Source organism: Ranitomeya imitator, chromosome 5 (genome assembly GCF_032444005.1).
Source record: "Ranitomeya imitator isolate aRanImi1 chromosome 5, aRanImi1.pri, whole genome shotgun sequence".
In the NCBI taxonomy this organism is placed as follows: Eukaryota; Metazoa; Chordata; class Amphibia; order Anura; family Dendrobatidae; genus Ranitomeya; species Ranitomeya imitator.
The window spans coordinates 293,680,513-293,701,731 of NC_091286.1; the positions used below are offsets into that span (position 1 = coordinate 293,680,513).

General features: G+C 44.9%; 1 protein-coding gene across 5 annotated transcripts in view; it reads right to left on the reverse strand.

Moving 5' to 3' along the window:
- ARMC2 (armadillo repeat containing 2) overlaps positions 1–21,219 on the reverse strand; it is a 303,914-nt gene that overhangs the window by 237,594 nt on the left and 45,101 nt on the right. For 2 of the 5 annotated variants that reach the window (XM_069726244.1, XM_069726246.1), the window contains exon 1: positions 20,301–20,371. The exons of 2 other annotated variants lie outside the window; for them this stretch is intronic. The gene's annotated coding sequence lies outside the window, so the exon portion shown is untranslated. Of the gene's footprint in view, positions 1–20,300; positions 20,372–21,219 lie in introns of those variants that run through there. One more of the 5 variants, XM_069726245.1, reaches the window with a different exon arrangement.

The following is a 21,219-nucleotide window of genomic DNA, read 5'->3' on the forward strand; positions in this document are numbered from 1 at the left end:
CAACGCTTTATTATCATACTGCCGAACAAAAAGTGGAATAACACGCGATCAAAAAGACGGATGTAAATAACCATGGTACCGCTGAAAACGTCATCTTGTCCCGCAAAAAACGAGCTGCCACAAAGCATAATAAGCAAAAAAATAAAAAAGTTATAGTCCTGAGAATAAAGCGATGCCAAAATAATTATTTTTTTCTATAAAATAGCTTTTATCGTATAAAAGCGCCAAAACATAAAAAAATGATATAAATGAGGTATCGCTGTAATCGTACTGACCCAAAGAATAAAACTGCTTTATCAATTTTACCAAACGCGGAACGGTATAAACGCCTCCCCCAAAAGAAATTCACGAATAGCTGGTTTTTGGTCATTCTGCCTCACAAAAATCGGAATAAAAAGTGATCAAAAACTGTCACGTGTCCAAAAAAATTACCAATAAAAACGTCATCTCGTCCCGCAAAAAACAAGACCTCAGATGACTCTGTGGACCAACATATGGAAAAATTATAGGTCTCAAAATGTGGAGACGCAAAAACTTTTTTGCTATAAAAAAGCGTCCTTTAGTGTGTGACAGCTGCCAATCATAAAAATCCAATATAAAAAACGCTATAAAAGTAAATCAAACCCCCCTTCATCACCCCCTTAGTTAGGGAAAAGTAATAAAATTAAAAAAATGTATTTATTTCCATTTTCCCATCAGGGTTAGGGCTAGGGTTGGGGCTAAAGTTAGGGTTAGGGTTTGGATTATATTTACGGTTGGGATTAGAATTAGGGGTGTGTCAGGGTTAGGGGTGTGGTTAGCGTTAATGTTGGGATTAGGGTTAGGGGTGTTGTTGGATTAGGGTTTCAGGTAGAATTGGGGAGTTTCCACTGTTCAGGCCCATCAGGGGCTCTCCAAACGCGACATGGCGTCCGATCTCAATTCCATCCAATTCTGCGTTGAAAAAGTAAAACAGTGCTCCTTCCCTTCCGAGCTCTCCGGTGCGCCCAAACAGGGGTTTACCCCAACATATGGGGTATCAGCGTACTCAGGACAAATTGGACAACAACTTTTGGAGTCCAAGTTCTCTTGTTATCCTTGGGAAAATAAAAATGTGGGGGGCTAAAAATCATTTTTGTGGGAAAAATAAGATTTTTTTATTTTCGCGGCTCTGCATTGTAAACTGCAGTGAAACACTTGGGGGTTCAAAGTTCTCACAATACATCTAGATAAGTTCCTTGGGAGGTCTAGTTTCCAATATGGGGTCACTTGTGGGGGGTTTGTACTGTTTGGGTACATTAGGGGCTCTGCAAATGCAACGTGACGCCTGCAGAGCAATCCATCTAAGTCTGTATTCCAAATGGCGCTCCTTCCCTTCCGAGCTCTGCCATGCGCCCAAACAGTGGTTCCCCCCCCCCACATATGGGGTATCAGCACACTCAGGACAAATTGGACAACAACTTTTGGGGTCCAATTTATCCTGTTACCCTTGTGAAAATACAAAACTGGGGCTAAAATATAATTTTTGTGAAAAAAAAAGAATTTTTATTTTCACGGCTCTGCGTTATAAACTGTAGTGAAACACTTGGGGGCTCAAAGCTCTCAAAACACATCTAGATAAGTTCCTTAGGGGGTCTACTTTCCAAAATGGTGTCACTTGTGGATGGTTTCAATGTTTAGGCACATCAGGGGCTCTCCAAACGCAACATGGCGTCCCATTTCAATGCCAGTCAATTTTGCATTGAAAAGTCAAATGGCGCTCCTTCCCCTCCGAGCTCTGCCATGCGCCCAAACAATGGTTTACACCCACATATGGGGTATCTGCGTACTCAGGACAAATTGTACAACAACTTTTGGGGTCCATTTTCTTCTGTTACCCTTGGTAAAATAAAACAAATTGGAGCTGAAATAAATTTTGTGTGAAAAAAAGTTAAATGTTCATTTTTATTTAAACATTCCAAAAATTCCTGTAAAACACCTGAAGGGTTAATAAACTTCTTGAATGTGGTTTTGAGCACCTTGAGGGGTGCAGTTTTTAGAATGGTGTCACACTTGGGTATTTTCTATCATATAGACCCCTCAAAATGACTTCAAATGAGATGTGGTCCCTAAAAAAAAATGGTGTTGTAAAAATGAGAAATTGCTGGTCAACTTTTAACCCTTATAACTCCCTAACGAAAAAAAATTTTGGTTCCCGAATTGTGCTGATGTAAAGTAGACATGTGGGAAATGTTACTTATTAAGTATTTTGCATGACATATCTCTGTGATTTAAGGGTATAAAAATTCAAAGTTGGAAAATTGCGAAATTTTCAAAATTTTCGCCAAATTTCCATTTTTTTCTCAAATAAACGCAAGTTATATCGAATAAATTTTACCACTAACATGAAGTACAATATGTCACGAGAAAACAGTGTCAGAATCGCCAAGATCCGTTGAAGCGTTCCAGAGTTATAACCTCATAAAGGGACAGTGGTCAGAATTGTAAAAATTGGCCCGGTCATTAACGTGCAAACCACCCTTGGGGCTTAGGGGGTTAAAAAGCAGTTGCTTATGTGATGATATTTACATGAGCATATTAAAAAAAAAAAATCAGGATTTTCGTCAAGAAAAAGACGATTTTCCATCTGTATTGTCATCTGTATGGCATCCATTTTTATAGAGAAGTGAATAAAATTTAAAAGAAGAAATACAGTGTCCTGTGTTAGTAATGGAAATGTATTCGGAAAAATAGGATGCTATATGGATGATTCATATGGGATCCAATTTTTTTATTTTTGCACACCCATAGACGTCAACAGGGGGAACGGTCTGGAGTGGATGTGATAAGCCACAGATCACAGGGGGGAGCACTATGGGGGACTTAACCCTTACCTCTCCTGCACAGGACATACAACAGTACAAGCTGGCTGTGTCAGCGGGCCGCACAGAAACACTCAGGGGGCCGGATGTAGCCCGCGGGCCGCAGTTTGCCCAGGCCTGCTGTAATGAATGGGCAGCCAGTGTAACGACTGGCGAAGAGCGGACGCATACGAGTAACAATTAGCCAGATGGACAACCCTGGCTGCTGCATTAAGGGTGGACTGGAGAGGGGAAAGTCGCGTGAGGGGAAGGCCAATTAATAGAGCATTACAATAGTCCAGCCGGGAGTGGATCAGGGTGACAGTGAGGGGTTTTGTTGTTTCCATGGTGAGAAAAGGGCGGATTCTAGAGATGTTCTTTAGGTGTAAGCAGCACGAGCGGGCAAGAGACTGTATATGGGATGTGAAGGAGAGATTGGAGTCAAACATAACACCCAGACAGCGCGCCTGCTGCCGGGGTGTTATTATGGTGCCACTTACGGAGAGGGAAAAGTGTAGTTACTCACCGATAACGGTGTTTCTCAGAGCCCATGACAGCACTACCAGAGAGAGGGGATCCGCCCTTCAGGGACAGGAAACCTACAGGATAAAAGGGTGGTACCTCTCCCCTGCATCAGTTTTGTTTACAGAGCATCGGAGGTCCTCCAGGTTAGTCACAACAACACAAAAAATATGCAATTTAATCATAATGCTTAACAGTGAACACCGTGTCTATATGTAAAAAACCACTTCACACAAATAATGTGCTCACCGCACACGTGATGAGGGGGGGGAATAAGCAGGTGCTGTCATGGGCTCTGAGAAACACCGTTATCGGTGAGTAACTACACTTTTCTCAGTCGCCCATGACAGCACTACCAGTGAGAATTACAGAGATCATTGCTTAGGGAGGGACCACAGCCTGCAGAACCCTTCTCCCGAAGGTTAGGTCAGACGAAGAGGCTAGGTCTAAGCGGTAGTGTCTGAAAAAGGTTGAAGGTGATGACCAGGTGGCCGCCTTACAGATCTGATCTAATGGTACCTCTGACCTTTCGGCCCAGGAGGTTGCCATAGCCCTTGTAGAATGTGCCTTCAGTCCTTGCGGAATGGCGTTCCCGGAGGATGAGTACGCCAAAGCTATTGCGTCTGTGACCCATCGCGCTATAGTGCCCTTAGAAGCTTTGAGTCCTTTCCTGGGTCCCTGGAAGCAGATAAAAAGAGACCCTTCCTTCCTATACTGCTGGGTGATTTTTATGTATTGGACCAGGCACCTTTTAACGTCTAGTGCATGGAATTTCTCTTCCTTCTTATTTTTAGGGTTTTGACAGAAAGAAGGAAGGATTATTTCTTGGGATCTATGGAATGTTGACGCAACTTTCGGTAGATAGGAAGGGTCTGTTTTTAATATAACTTTATCATCCAGAATTTGTGTAAATGGAGGGTTTACAGACAGGGCTTGGAGGTCACTTATCCTACGGGCCGAAGTCAGGGCTATTAGGAGGGCCGTTTTAAGAGAAAGAATTTTAAGGGGTACCGATTCTATGGGCTCAAACGGGGAGTCTGTTAAGGCTGACAGAACTAAGTTCAGATCCCAGGTTGGTAATCTACTTATAGTTAGCGGTTTAGACCTTGCGGCTGCTGATAAACCGTATAACCCAAGGGTTGGCTGCTATGTTCTCACAGTATAAAGCTCCTAGAGCTGCTATCTGTACCTTTAAGGTACTTACCGAAAGGCCTAAGTCTAAGCCCTTCTGTAGAAATTCTAGTATTTCAGACACTGGAACACCATCTTGCAATTTTACCCCAGAGGAGGACAAAAATTTTTTCCATGTTTTGCCGTATATTTTTGTGGTCACAGGTTTTCTACTTTTCATTAGTGCATCAAAAAAACCAAAACAAAGCTATCGCCATAAAATACAAAATATTTTATTATGATTAATAATAATCACCGGACCGGACCGTCTCAGACAGGTAATATGTCAGCGCCAATGGCGCTCCACACGATTGAGGTCACTTTATAGCTTTATAATTCCTTGCAGTTACTTTGGCTATGTAGCCTTGTTGCACTAGCACTAGACACTTTACTAGTTGTTTCTACCTAGAGCATTGTGCCTATATACTTACATTAGCAATTTACTTATCATTTTGAATCTGCATCCTTGGGTTATCCTTTTTTGATTGGTTTTTGAGACTTTTTACTCTATTATACCTGGACATTCAACCCTTGAATGATAACAAAAGTACCTTCCTTATTTATGTGATTATTTTCTCAATTATTGTTATTTTTTCTTTGTACCTCTTGGCATATTATTTGTACCGGATGGGCCGTTTATTATCTGTGCATTGTGCCCCCACATTTTTTCCTTCTTTTACCTTTTTTGTATGTTTTCTGTAAATTTTTACATTTTAAATTAATCATAATAAAATATTTTGTATTTTATGGCGATAGCTTTGTTTTGGTTTTTTTGATGCATTTATTGTTAAAAGCTGCCTTGCCTAGGCATGTTACACAATTTTTGAAGTTTACTTTTCATTAGTGTAGACACTAGTTTGTCAGAAAACCCTCTTTCCCTCAATAGTGACCTCTCAAAAGCCACGCTGTCAGATGGAGATTTTCTGATTGAGGGTGGAACACCGGTCCCTGAGACAGGAGGTCCGGAAGATCCGGAAGCACCCAGGGATCGGTGATTGATAACATCCTCAGCCATGAAAACCAGGCTCTCTTGGGCCAGAAGGGGGCTATCAAGATGAGTCTGGATTTGTCCTGCCTGATCTTTCTCAGAACTGCTGGGATGAGAATAGTAGGGGGAAATGCATATGTTAGGGTCTGTGTCCAGGGTATTGTGAATGCATCCACGCCTGAGGATTCCCCCTGGGATCTAGGGAACAGAAAGTTTCCACTTTCTTGTTGTGCATATTGGCAAAGAGGTCTATTACAGGGATCCCCCATAGATCTGTAATTTTGTTGAATATGCCCTGATTTAGAGACCACTCCCCCTGCTTTAGTTGGGTACGACTCAGAAAGTCCGCTTTTTGGTTTTCCACCCCCTTTATATGTAGGGCTGATAGGGACAGGAAGTTGTTTTGTACCAGGCTGAAAATTTCGGAGGTAGTTTCCATTAATGATTGAGACCTGGTTCCCCCCTGGTGGTTTAAGTAAGCTACTACTACTTTGTTGTCCGAGAATACTCGGACATGATGGCCTTGCAGTTGGTCTAGGAAGTACAGTAGTGCATGATTCACGGCCCTCAACTCTTTTTGATTTGAGGAAGATCTGAGCTCCTGAATTGTCCATATCCCCTGAGTGACTCTGTCGTCTAGGTGAGCCCCCCACCCTGTGGGACTTGCATCTGTGGTAACTATCTGAGACGCCTCTATTACCCAGGGAATCCCTTTTGATAAGTTGTTGGGATTCAGTCACCAGCCCAGGGAATGAATAGTGGGTAAACTTAGAGTCATTCGATTTTCTAAACGTCCTCCTAGTATTTTTTGGTTCCTTAAAATATCCCACTGAAGTGTCCTTGTGTGGAGCTGTGCCCACTGAACCGCTGGGAGACAGGCAGAGAGGGATCCCAGTAATGACATTGCCTTTCTTAGAGTCATGGTAGGGTTTGCACGCGCTTGTGACACTAGGTGGATTATGTTTTGTTTTTTCTTGTCTGGTAGGTAACAAACCTGAGAACTTGAGTCCAGGATGAGACCCAAGAATTCTTGAACCTTGGTTGGTTCCAGTTTTGATTTTTGGAGGTTCACCAGCCAGCCCAATTTTGTTAAGGTGTCTATGACTCTGTCGCATTGTTGACGGCAGAGTTCGGCCGAGTTGCTCACAATCAGAAAATCGTCTAGACATGGAATAATCAAGACGTCTTCCTCTCTCAGATGTGCCATCATCTCCGCTATCAACTTTGTGAAGATGCAGGGAGCAATTGATATGCCAAAGGGAAGAGCCCTGTATTGGTATTCCCTGGTCTGTCCTTTTATGACTACTGCCAGTCTGAGGAATTTCTGAGAGGTCTTGTGGATGGGGACGTGATAATATGCGTCGCTGAGATCTAGAACTATCATAAAACAGTTGGGAAACAGATTTTTTATCGTTGATTTTATTGACTCCATTTTGAATCTGTAGTTTTTTACATAGGTATTCAACTTCCGTAAGTTTATTATAGTTCGGAAGGTTCCGTCCGGTTTGGGAACCAGGAACAATGGAGAGTAGAATCCCTTACCTCTCTCCAGAGGGGGGACTTCTTGGATGACAGCCTTGTTTACTAGTTTTACAATTTCTAGTTCTAGAGCTTCTGGTTGATGAGGAGATTATCTCAGCGGTGTTACCACATAATTCCGTGGGGGTAGGGATAAAAATTCTATGCGAAGCCCTTCTCCTATTAATTTCAATATCCAAGGGCTGGTCGAAATTTTCTCCCAGGCCGGGAGGAATTGAGTCAATCTCCCTCCCACCCTGGGGAAGACGTCACTTGGGGGGGGGGGGGGTTTCTATCTCGAGGGGAGTTACCAAAAAGGAAACCTCTGTCTTTCCTTCTCCCGTCATCCCATCGGTTTTGCTCCCTCGGTGGTCTCCTTCTAAAAAATTTTCTGTTCCGAAAGGGCCGTTTATTATATGTTGGGGCCAGGATGGGAAAACCTTTCTTTTTATCACCTGCTTTTTGCAGGATATCGTCCAAAGTCTCTCCAAAGAGGAATTTACCTTCACAGGGGATTGAACACAGTTTGTGTTTAGTTTGTAAATCCCCCGGCCAGCTTTTTAACCATAGGGTTCTACGTGCCGCATTTGAGAGAGCTGCCGATTTAGATGTTAATTTAATGGAGTCGGCCGAAGAGTCTGCCAAGAATGCCGCGGCTCCTCTAATCATAGGGATGGACTCTAAAATTTTATTCCTAGGGACCCCATCTCTAATCTGTTTCTCTAAGTTGTCGACCCAAATCATTAAGGAACGTGACGTACATGCCGCTGCTATAGTTGGCCTTAAGCATCCTCCGGCTGACTCCCAGGCCCCTTTAAGAAAAGTATCTGCTCTTTTGTCAAGAGGGTCTTTCAAGGTTCCCATATCCTCGAATGGTAATGCGAACTTTTTCGAGGCCTTAGCTACCGCAACGTCGAGTTTGGGGGCTTTATCCCACGAGACCGAAGCCTCTTCTTCAAAGGGGTATTTCCTTTTAATAGAGGGAACCGATGCATTTCTCCTCTCAGGTTTCTCCCACTCCTTCTTAATTAACGTTTGAATATTTTCATTAAGGGGAAACACCTTACGCTTTTTTTGGGAAAGACCACCAAACAATGTCCTGTACCGTTTTATCAGGACGAGGATCTAACACCCCCATCGTCGATCTTACAGCCTTTACAAGGCCGTCAACCTCATCTAGGGGGAAGCAATGACGACCCCCACTTTCACTGTCTGAAGAGGAGAGGGATGAATCTTGCGTATCCGAGTTTTTACTCTCGGAGCTAGAAGAGTCGGAATTTCTATCAGGAACTGATTTCTTAGTAGATCTCCTGTCGCTTTTAAGGGAGTTAAACACCGTCTCAACCTCCGCTTTAATTACAGAGCGTAACTCAGAGGCGAAGTTCGGGGTCTCCTCACAGAGGACTCGCTCAATACAGGAGTCGCATAATTTCTTCTCCCAGGACTGTGGTAATGCTTTCTCACATAAGGGGCATGTTCTATTTTTCATCTTCCCCGTTCTCTTCCTTGCCTAGATAAGGGAGAAGGGGAACCCCAATTACAAAAAATGAGCTTTCACGAAGATCACTCACCAATCTGACACAGCCACAGGTACCGGTTCTGGAGGAGGGGTAGGATCCTGAGGCGTATGATCCGTGGCCGGCCGCAGGTTTACCACACTGGAACTACATGGTGTGGAATGGCTACTGGATCGGGAACTTCGGTTGCTTGCAGAAGTTCTCTTCCCCTGGGCATCTGGTTTCTGGCGCTGACGATGGCGCTGCTGCTGCTGCTGCGGTGGCGGCGGCGGTGGCTGGAGCTGCTGATCGCTGTCTTCCATCTTGGAACAGCATGCAGCAAGGGTCTGTCAAGCGCACCTTCTTTTAAAGGGTGGCGCTTGACCCCCTCCCCCCGTGGCTGCACTGTTTGGGGGAAGCGCTTCTTTCCTTTTTTTTTTTTTTTTTCATTCCTAGCCACTGCGCATGCGCGCGCAGCTAGACGACCCGGAAATGAAGGATTCCGGTTCCGGGGCAGCGCCATCTTGGTGTAGCCATTCACCTCACTGCCCCCGAACCGGAAGTCCCTCCACTACTTCCGGTGCGGCGCCATCTTGGATCCTGGCGTCCTGCGGCAGTGTGCTGGAGCGCTCCAACTCCTATCCGGAGTGGCGGCGGCGCTTCCCCCCGCTCGCGCTTCCAGACCCCTCGGTCGAAGTCGTGGCGGCTTCGGATACCGGACCAGCAGTGGCAGGGGCCTCCCCGCCGCCAGAACTCGGACTGGCCGGTTCCGGATCTTCGCCAGGTTAGTCTTCCGGTCGTTCATGACAGGTACCGTCCGAGAAGGTTCCCCGTCAGGGACAGGAAACCAAACTGATGCAGGGGAGAGGTACCGCCCTTTTATCCTGTAGGTTTCCTGTCCCTGAAGGGCGGATCCCCTCTCTCTGGTAGTGCTGTCATGGGCGACTGAGAAATGTCAGATTTAGGCAGGTTAGTAGATGGTGGGACCAGAAGAAGTTCAGTTTTGGAGAGGTTGAGTTTCAGATAGAGAGCGGACATGATGTTGGAGACTGCAGACAGACAGTCAGTGGCGTTCTGTAGTACAGCGGGGGTGAGGTCAGGGGATGACGTGTATATGTGTGTGTCATCAGCATAAAGATGGTACTGAAAGCCAAATCTGCTGATGGTCTGTCCAATTGGGGCTGTGTAGAGAGAGAAGAGAATGGGGCCAAGGACTGAGCCCTGAGGTACCCCGACAGTGAGAGGAAGAGGAGATGAAGTGGAACCAGAGAACAGAACACTGAAGGAGCGGTCAGAAAGGTAGGAAGAGAACCAGTAGAGAGCAGTGTCCTTAATGCCTAGTGACCGGAGCCTAGAGAGTAGGAGAGGGTGGTCAACAGTGTCGAAAGCTGCAGAAAGGTCGAGAAGAATGAGCAGAGAGTGGTCACCGTTACATTTTGCTGTCAGAAGGTCATTGGTCACTTTGATGAGTGCAGTTTCAGTCGAATGTAGGGGGCGGAAACCGGACTGTGAAGGGTCTAGGAGGGAGTGTGTGGAGAGGTAATGGGTAAGGCGGGAGTAGATCAGGCGCTCCAAGAGGCGCTCCAAATGTCACGGCAGACTCAAATCAATGAGTGCGCAAAAATAAAAAATCAGATGCAATACGGAACCACAGCATAACATCAAGTTTTTATGGACACATTGCAATTCTGTCACATAAAACACTGTGAATGGTCTTATAAATGATTAATAGCTTCTGCTGTAAAATAAAAATAAAAACAAACAAACAAAAAAAAACAATGGACTGAACAAGGATGACAAGTGAGAAAGAATAATCTGAGTTTTCTGGATGAAACTCTGAACGTTTTTTTTATAAGTTTGTGTAAACCTGGCCATCGGTTAGATCCAGACGCGGGGGATTTGCTGTGCGGACTCTGCAAACATAAAATATCATCTGAGAAAGAGTCCACCTTCAAGGACAGGAAACTTATACAGTAGCTTGCACAAGTATTCACTCCCTTAGCTTCTTTCCGATTTTGTTACATTACAACCTGTGCTCAAATTATTTTGTAATCTGATTTGTGTGTTTTCTGTTTTCATATCAATTTTGTTAAAACCCAATAAAAATATTTAAAGGGAATCTATTACCCCAGTGGACAAATTTAAGCTATACAGGTAATTAAATGGTTAAACCGGCCTTACCTGTATGCCTCAGCTGCGGTCTAGACAGGGGGCAGAGATGCTGGACACACTGGGGGCAGAGATGCTGGACACACTGGGGGCAGAGATGCTGGACACACTGGGGGCAGAGATGCTGGACACACTGGGGGCAGGACTGGAGACAGGGGCAGAATGTAGATACGGGGCATGATTGGAGACACGGGGCAGAATGAAAGACATGGGGCAGGATTGGAGACAGATCATGCAGGATCATGGGGCAGGACGGATACGATGGAGACCGATGGGGCAGGATGGGGAGATCATATGGGGCAGGATGGATACTCATGAGGGCAGGATGTGAGAACATAAGGCTGGAGCCAGGAATGAGATACATGGGGCCAGGATAGAGGATATTATTATTACCATAGGGGCTAATTAGGGGATATTATTACTTCAGAGATGTATTTATTTCATTTTTTGAGTATACTGTTTTAAATGGGGGGGTCCTGTTACTGTGCAGAGTGACACTATGTTGCCTTTTTTTCTTCATGTGGTGTAATGTAGAAGTTGGGAAAAATTAATGTGTTCTGCAAGCGGAGCTCGAGATAACTGTTATTTCCTGCAGAGACAAGCCCTGGTTGGATGAAGTGATGGCGGTATGCACTGACTGAAAGATGAAGGACTTCACCTAGAGACGTCACTGGTGAGTCAGTGTGTTACCTATACTATATACAGAGGTCCTGTGTATAATGTCACCGGTGATCTCTGTATTACCTCTACACAGACACTGCATACTAAGTACAGGTCTCCTGTGAATACTGGCACTTATGGTGATAGTACTGTGGTTTTTTTTATTACTGATCAGTATTGTAGTATTCAGTCACTATGTGGTGGTAATGTGTGGCCTGGTCATGGTGTTGTGGTATTTGTCCCTGGTATGTGCTATTTGTTCACTTTGTGGTGGTAATATGTGGTCTGGTCATGGTGCGATGGTATTTGTTCCCTGTATTTGATATTATTTGATCACTGTGGTGGTAATATGTGGTCTGGTCATGGTGCGGTGGTATTTGTTCTTTGTATGTGATATTATTCGGTCAGTGGTGGTAATATGTGGTTTGGTCATGGTGTTGTATTTGTTCCTTGTATGTGATATTATTGGTCATTTTAAAAATTGAAAAATAAATAAAAATATACCTAAATTGTATTGCATATTTTAACAAATATTTAATAGGTTACAATAGAGTAGGGTTCGGCCAAAAGTGTCTACCGTGTTATGGTGGCGGCTTGAAAAATCTTTTGGCCAAAACAAAAGCTGAAGGTTATATGTGTGATCTGGTGATGAGACCTGTTAATGTGTGATAGCTGAGAAGTAGAGTTTCACGCAGCAACTATTTTTCTGGAATAATCTGGTTCAGATATATGATGAACCCGTCGCATGACTGGGGGGCCCACAGAGTCTGAACAGCCCGGGGCCTTGGCTACCCTTAATCCACCCCTGGGTCTAGATGTGGAGAAATGCAATTTTAATGTCTGATTTTTCTAGGCTCCGGAGCGTGCGATGCCTGGAAAAATTCTCTGCCTCCTCTCTTCATTATAATATCACCCCCTTCCCATTCACATCATACTAGCCTGTGTCAGTTGCGGTGCTGTAATCCCACGCATGCGCCGTCCACTCGCGCAGGTATGTGAACCTTATCAGCCCTTCTACGGCCAGAGTCTTTATTGATCTTCTGCGCATGCTCAGAACTTACAAATCTTTTCTGATACAAGAGATACTTCCTAATAGTATTCCTAATAGTATTTGAAAAGTAAGACCAGGTAGATTTCTTAGGGCTCACTACAACACGGCCGAGTGTTAGCCGATGTTTTATATGATAGCACTCGGCCCAATGTTATACTATGAGGCAGTACAGATCTGCGATTTTTGCTCATGCCAATTCGGTATGAAAAAACAATCGCAGGATGATGGTTGTTCCGATCGGACCATGTGCACCCATATAAGTCTATGGGTGTGTGCAAAAAAAAAAAAAAAAATCGGATTGCACTCAGATATCACCCGTGTGCAGTCCGATTACCACAGACACAGAAAATGAGAAGAGAGAAATTATGCTGAGATTATGTTGTTACGTATGAAAATACGCAACAACTAAAATTGACCAAATAGTCATTGTGGGATTGTAGCCTTGGCGTTCAGTTTATATGTCTATGCAAACTGGTTAGAAATCAGATCACATCGCACCGACCCGAGTGTGACAGCTTCATATATTTCTATGGGGCTGTCTCGCTTGGGTCAGGAGACCCACATGTGGCCAGTCCAATCTCGGACCGATTTGTACGGACGTCTGAATGTACCTATAGTGTAATCTGTCAGGGACGCAAACTTATTTAGAATGCTGCATTATAATTTGTTCTATCTCCTAATCACAGCACCAATATTAATCTGGAGGTATAATCTTTTTCCATCTTGTAATTCAAGAAAGTTATACCTGTGCAATCAACAGAATTTGTGAACAAGACATTCCACTGCATGTTGTTTTGTATAGATGCATAGAGCGCAGTGCATATAGAAGTGCAGGCTGACATAAAATCTCCCGGTGTCACATTCTCCGTAACAGGGATGGTGCTACAATAATAAATTATGCAGTCTATACAGTGGCTTGCAAAACTATTCACCACCCCCACCCCCTTGGCTTATTACACATTTTGTTACATTACAACCTGTGTTTAACCCCTTTCTGCCAGCTGACGGAATAGTATGTCAGCTGGCGGTATCCCCCGCTTTGGGGTGGGCTCCAGCGGTGAGCCCACCTCATAGCCGCGACATGTCAGCTGTTTTCAACAGTTTACATGTGCCCGCAATGGGAGCGAGCGGAATCGCGATCTGCCCGCGCCAATTAACTAGTTAAATGCCACTGTCAAACTCTGACAGCGGCATTTAACATGCACTGCCAGCTGCGCGGCCGGAAGTACGCGCACCACTGACCCCCGTCACGTGATCGGGGGTCATCGGTGCGTTGCCATCACAACCAGAGGTCTCCTAAAGACCTCTATGGTTGTTGATGGATTGCTATGAGCGCCACCCTGTGGTCGGCGCTCATAGCAAGCCTGTAATTCTGCTGCATAGAGGTCATCAAGTGGATGCTTCTAGCCTCCCATGGAGGCTATTGAAGCATGACAAAACAAAAAAAAATGAATGCGTTTAAAAATATTAAAAAAAATAAAAAATATATATATAAAAGTTCAAATCACCCCCCTTTCGCCCCAATCAAAATAAAACAATTAAAAAAAATTTTTTAAAAATCAAACCTACACATATTTGGTATCGCCGTGTTCAGAATCGCCCGATCTATCAATAAAAAAAAGGATTAACCTGATCGCTAAACGGCGTAGCGGGAAAAAGAGTCAAAATGCCAAAATTACGTTTTTTTGGTCGCTGCAACATTGCATTATAATGCAATAACGGGCAATCAAAAGAACGTATCTGCACATAAGTGGTATAATTAAAAACGTCACCTCGGCACGCAAAAAATAAGCCGTTACCCAACCCCAGATCACGAAAAGTGGACACGCTACAGGTATCAGAAAATTGAGCAATTTTTTTAAATTTTTTTTAGCAAACTTTGGAATTTTTTTTACCACTTAGATAAAAGAGAACCTAGACATGTTTAGGGTCTATGAATTCGTAATGACAGGTCAGTTTTAGCATTTAGTGAGCCTAGCAATAAAGCCAAACAAAAAACAAGTCTGGGATTACACCTTTTTTGCAATTTCATTGCATTTGGAATTTTTTTCCCGTTTTCTGTTACACGACATGGTAATGGTATCAGTATCGATACCAATGGTATCGTTCAAAAGTACAACCCGTCCCGCAATAAATAAGCCCTCACATGGCCATATTGACCGAAAGATAAAAAAGTTATGGCTCTGGAAAGAAAAGGAGCGAAAAACTAAAACGAAAAAAGCTTCAGGGGTTAAGGGGTTAAATATTTTTGCAATCCAATTTGTGTGTGATGCATCAGCACTAACTAGTCTAAGTTAGTGAAGTAAGAAAAATATAGGAATAAATTAAATTTATGGGATAAAAATAACTAAAAATTGTCATGTGCATATGTATTCACCCCTTTTGCTATAAAGCACTTACAAGTTTTTAGTGCAGGCAATTACCTTCATAAGTCACATGCTTAGTGAAAGGAAGAACTGTGTGCAGTCTAAGGGCCCCTTTCCACTTGAGAGAAAAAAAACGATCCGAATTACGGACCGAAAAAACGGATGTAACGTCTGCGAGTGTCATGCGATTTTCTTATCGTAACATCCGTATGACATTCGTATTGCTGTCCGATTTTTACGCATGGGTCTCCTTTGAAAAGCCGGTAATTCAGCGCAGTGTACAGTACAATCACACTGACAGGTTAGATTAGAGTAGATATATACACATATATATATATATATACAGGTCCTTCTCAAAAAATTAGCATATAGTGTTAAATTTCATTATTTACCATAATGTAATGATTACAATTAAACTTTCATATATTATAGATTCATTATCCACCAACTGAAATTTGTCAGGTCTTTTATTGTTTTAATACTGATGATTTTGGCATGCAACTCCTGATAACCCAAAAAACCTGTCTCAATAAATTAGCATATCAAGAAAAGGTTCTCTAAACGACCTATTACCCTAATCTTCTGAATCAACTAATTAACTCTAAACACATGCAAAAGATACCTGAGGCTTTTATAAACTCCCTGCCTGGTTCATTACTCAAAACCCCCATCATGGGTAAGACTAGCGACCTGACAGATGTCAAGAAGGCCATCATTGACACCCTCAAGCAAGAGGGTAAGACCCAGAAAGAAATTTCTCAACAAATAGGCTGTTCCCAGAGTGCTGTATCAAGGCACCTCAATGGTAAGTCTGTTGGAAGGAAACAATGTGGCAGAAAACGCTGTACAACGAGAAGAGGAGACCGGACCCTGAGGAAGATTGTGGAGAAGGACCGATTCCAGACCTTGGGGAACCTGAGGAAGCAGTGGACTGAGTCTGGTGTGCAGGAAATGGGCTACAGGTGCCGCATTCCCCAGGTAAAGCCACTTTTGAACCATAAACAGCGGCAGAGGCGCCTGACCTGGGCTACAGAGAAGCAGCACTGGACTGTTGCTAAGTGGTCCCAAGTACTTTTTTCTGATGAAAGCAAATTTTGCATGTCATTCGGAAATCAAGGTGCCAGAGTCTGGAGGAAGACTGGGGAGAAGGAAATGCCAAAATGCCTGAAGTCCAGTGTCAAGTACCCACAGTCAGTGATGGTGTGGGGTGCCATGTCAGCTGCTGGTGTTGGTCCACTGTGTTTCATCAAGGGCAGGGTCAATGCAGCTAGCTATCAGGAGATTTTGGAGCACTTCATGCTTCCATCGGCTGAAATGCTTTATGGAGATGAAGATTTCATTTTTCAGCACGACCTGGCACCTGCTCACAGTGCCAAAACCACTGGTAAATGGTTTACTGACCATGGTATTACTGTGCTCAATTGGCCTGCCAACTCTCCTGACCTGAACCCCATAGAGAATCTGTGGGATATTGTGAAGAGAAAGTTGAGAGACGCAAGACCCAACACTCTGGATGAGCTTAAGGCCGCTATTGAAGCATCCTGGGCCTCCATAACATCTCAGCAGTGTCACAGGCTGATTGCCTCCATGCCACGCCGCATTGAAGCAGTCATTTCTGCCAAAGGATTCCCGACCAAGTATTGAGTGCATAACTGAACATTATTATTTGATGGTTTTTTTGTTTGTTATTAAAAAACACTTTTATTTGATTGGATGGGTGAAATATGCTAATTTATTGAGACAGGTTTTTTGGGTTATTAGGAGTTGTATGCCAAAATCATCAGTATTAAAACAATAAAAGACCTGACAAATTTCAGTTGGTGGATAATGAATCTATAATATATGAAAGTTTAATTGTAATCATTACATTATGGTAAATAATGAAATTTAACACTATATGCTAATTTTTTGAGAAGGACCTGTATATATATATATATATATATATATATATATATATATATATATATATATATATATATATATATATATATATATATTGCAGCGCTAGATAGCTTAAAAGCCGGTAATTCAATTGCCGGCTTTTGCTTTCTCCTTCCTAAACCCGACATGATATGAGACATGGTTTACAGACAGTAAACCATCTCATATCCCTGTCAGTGTGATTTTACTGTACACAGCGCTGAATTCCCGGCTTTTCAAAGGACACCAGTGCGTAAAAAACTAACAGCACTCGCCCGAGAATCGCAGCAATACGCAGCATGCTGCGATTTTTTTCTCAGTCCGATTTTGGCTGAGAAAAAAAATCGCATATGGAATGTCACCTATTAAATAACATTGGTCCGAGTGGAATCCGATTTTTTATCGGATTGCACTCGTCCGTTTTCCTCGCAAGTGGAAAGGGGCCCTAAGTGTCACATAGTCTGACAGTATATATGCAGCGCCCCAGAGACCTGGTCATTGCAGTATGACGCTCTGCCACTAAGGGGAGTGATGGTACGTCTGATGGCACTAAAGGAGTTCACCTGACCAGGTATCACCAGAACACTTTATACTTCACACTCCGGCCACTAGGGGGAGCAAAAGGCTTTATTTATTGGGCCACTCTTCACACTGGTAAAACTAGGGGTCGGGGAGGAAGTTAGTTAGAAGCTGACTGGGTTGGATTCAGGCAACATCCCGTGGCAGGGGGTGTTGCAGGGAGAAGACACAGGGGGGTCCCTGTCAGGTGTGGGAACCTGGCAGGTGCCTAGCGAACAGAACAAAACGTAACGGAACTGCGCCTGCACACCCCGCGGCGGTATCCAAGAGAGAGACATGAAGGGAAGGATATTGTGGAACAGTGTAAACAAGATCAAGCACAAAGGAGAGCCAGTAGGAGTCGTGCCGTGAGACCGAGGCAACATCCTACTGAGGCGCGTCGCCGGTGGCCAGAACACCGCGGGAGTAACTGACTCTAGGCCTTACTCCGAACTCCGCAGGACAGTTAATTATAGGTTGGCTGTCTCACCTAAACACCTGCGAAGATATAGGGGGCAACAGTGAGAGAGGGGCGTCTCTAGGGTCCCGGAAGACCTCCAGGCCTTCCCGTCATACGGGTGCGTCCTAGCCATAACATAGTGAGCAGGTATAAGAAAGAAATGCGGCACTCACCATCTGTCTTCAGCTAAAAATGTCCTTCATTTAGCACTTAAGCCTTCACAAACATGATGCGGCATCAGCAGGAGTATACGAGGGAGCGGGGGAGTGACAGGGGAGGACGACGGCCGTTTCGCGCACAGGCGCTTCTACGGGTCCATGTGTGGCCATAACATACCTGGTGGACGTTGAACTAGAAAGATCTGGAACCAAAGAACGAGAGAGCTGTAGAGAACGAACGAACGAACGAGAACAGCAGTTGTGAGGACTATTCCGAATGCTCAGCAGGATAGGACTACAACACACAGGCGCTATTGGTAGGCAACGATTTCCATCTGCGAAGCAAACTCTGGATGTGCCCATCGGACCGGCCAGTCTCTGAGAGCCCTGTTAAACGTGCTCTGGATTGCGGATCCCGAAGTCTTCAGTAAAGAGGTAAAGAGACTGCAACCCTGTGTCCTCGTTATTGACTGCACCCTACACCATCATCATCCACCTTACTGGGAAGCCCTGGGGACATACTTCACCTGTGGGAAGGTATACCATCCAGCTGCCATTCCATCACCCCAGCGGACCCCACAGCAGCGTCGGTCACCCTGACCGAACACCACAGGTGGCGTCACGAACCCCTGACAGACTGTACCACCTTTATTGGACGCCCCTTAGCAGGGTCGCGGACCGGGTCTAGCCACCGTGACAGCATCAGAACCGAACCAGAGAGGCCCGGTACCAAGAACTCGTGGCCCTGTGTCTGGGGGCGCTCCATATACGCATCTTTTCTGAAACTCAACAGGGGCTGCAACACCATTTAGCAAGAGGCACCACTAACGAAACAGCACCCTGAAGACCAAGGAGAGTTGTCGAGAAGTACAAGTCAGTTATAAAAATATCCCAATCTCTGATGATCCCCGAAATATCATCAAATCCATTATTATCCAATGGAAAGAAGATGATACAACAAACATGCCAAGAAAGGGCCGCCAACCAAAATGCTCAGTATCAAGCAAGGAGGGCATAAATCCGAGAGGCAGCACACAGACAGATCAATGGTAACCCTGAAGGAGCTGCAGAGTTCCCAAGCAGCGACTAGAGACTCTTTCCATACAACCACAATAAGCCACACACTCCATAGGTGGAATTTATGGAAGAGGGGGCAGAAAAAAGCCTTTACTTACACACAAAAATCGTAAGTCTTGTTTTAAGTTTGCCAAAAGACGTGTGGGAGACTGCTCAAATGTATGGAGGAAGGTGCTGTGGTCAGATGAGACCAAAATTGAACTTTTTGGCCACTAAGGTAAACTATATGTCTGGTGTCAAACAAACACCGCTTATCACCCCAAGAACACCATCCACACAGTGAAACATGGTGGCGGTAGCATCATGCTTTGGGTATGGGTTTTTTTAGCAGCAGGGACGGGGAAAATGGTCCAAGTCGGGAGGAAGATGGTGCGAAATACAGGGATATTTTTGAGCAAAACATGTTTCAGTCTGTCAGTGATTTGAGACTGGGATCAGGGGTCACCTTCCAACAAGACAATGGCCCAAAGAATACCGCTAAAACAACACTCGAATGGTGTAAGAGGATACGTGTAAATGTTTGGGAGTGGTCTAGTCACAGCCCAGACCTTAATCCAACTGAGAATCTGTGGTCAGACTTGAAGACTGCTGTTCACCAGAGGAAACCATGAACTTACAGGAGCTGGAGCAAGTTTTGCTTTGAGGAATGGGCAGAAATCTTAGTGGCGAGAAGTGGAAAGCTCCGAGATTTATGCAAAGTGAATTGCAGCTGTAATTGCCACAAAAGGAGGCTCTACTAAGTACTGACTTTAGGGGGGTGAATAGTTATGCACAATGTATTTTTTTTTTTTTAGAAATTCTGTCCTATTTGTCATTTGCTTCACAAAAGAAAACCAAACGTGCACAGTTGTAGGTATGTTCTTTACATGAACTGATGCAAACACTCAAAAAACAGTGAAATTCCAGGTTGTGAGGTTACAAAACGTGAGGACTGCCAGGGGGTGAATACTTTCACCAGCCGCTGTACCTCTATTACCCTTTCTCTGATTTTCTTCAACTCAACGGAGTGATAAAGGGGCTGGTGTCCATGCCCTGGACTCTACGTGCCCCATTGTGGTATGTGGAAATAACAGTACACCTGAGCAAGCGGCTGCCCCCAATCCTGCGGGGCATCTGTACCACTACACATTGCTATGGGGGCACATGATTTCTAATAGGTTTACACAGCACGTTAGTGAGTGGTCACTGCGCCTCAGCAGCCGCCATACCTGAGGAGCAGCACAGCTACAGCATAGCATGGGAGCGGTCACCATGGTAACGAGCGGGAACACTTCCGCTCACTGTGCAGGATGAGCGCTATAGTTGCTGCTGACACGTGCACGTGAAAAACCGGGAATAAGACCGAGCAACAGGACAGACCAAACTCACCGCTCACCTCTCGCTCCGGCTCCGTGCAGAAAGATGACCGCGAACTAAACAACTTGTGCCGCCGCCGGACAGTACTGCGCATGCTCTCTGGAAGAGTGGGGCGGAGTCTGCTGTGTTGTTGTTACCTGTTGTGATGACTGTGCTGAGGTGGAAGGCTGTGATTGACAGCAGGTGTGAGAAGGCTCACTCACTGGCTCGGCCGCAAAGCGCTGATGCCGCAAACTCTGTGCCTTAAAGCCATGTGAAGGAGTGAGGTGCAGGGGGGCTGCTTCTTATTCCTCTCCTTGTGCCAGGGACAGTGTGCCCCAATAGCCAGGGGGCTACACCAGATAAATGCTGCTTTGGAATTGGCAAAATGGCGCAGGTTTGCTGCACATCTCAGTCTTGGCTTTGCAGATGTTGGGATCTTCACATGGCGTTTGTCGGCTTGAATTTCTGGCTATTTTAGTTTTTAAAGGGACCCCCCCAGGCGTAACCCCCAGGCGTTTGTAACTAACACCCCCCCCCCCCCCCCAGGCGTAACCCCCAGACGTTTGTAACTACCCCTTCCCCCCAGGCGTAACCCACAGGCGTCTGTAACTACTTTCCCCCCCCCCCCCCCCCCAGCGTAATCCCCAGGCGTTTGTAACTACCCCCCAGGCGTAACCCTCAGGCATTTGTAACTACCCCCCCGGCGTAACCCCCAGGCGTTTGTAACTCCCCCCCCCCCCCCAGGCGTTTGTAACTAAATGCCGCCTTGTGCAGCACTGATGCTGCATTCTGACAAGGTGGCTCCTTTAGTTCTTGTTCCTGGAACTGCTGAAAGAATCATTTTTGAAATTTGTCCCTCATACCGTCAAATCGCCAGGGGGCAGGTCTTTCCCCCCTAATCCAGACGCACCACAGCCGCCACTCATGGCCTCTGCGCGCCACCTCCTCA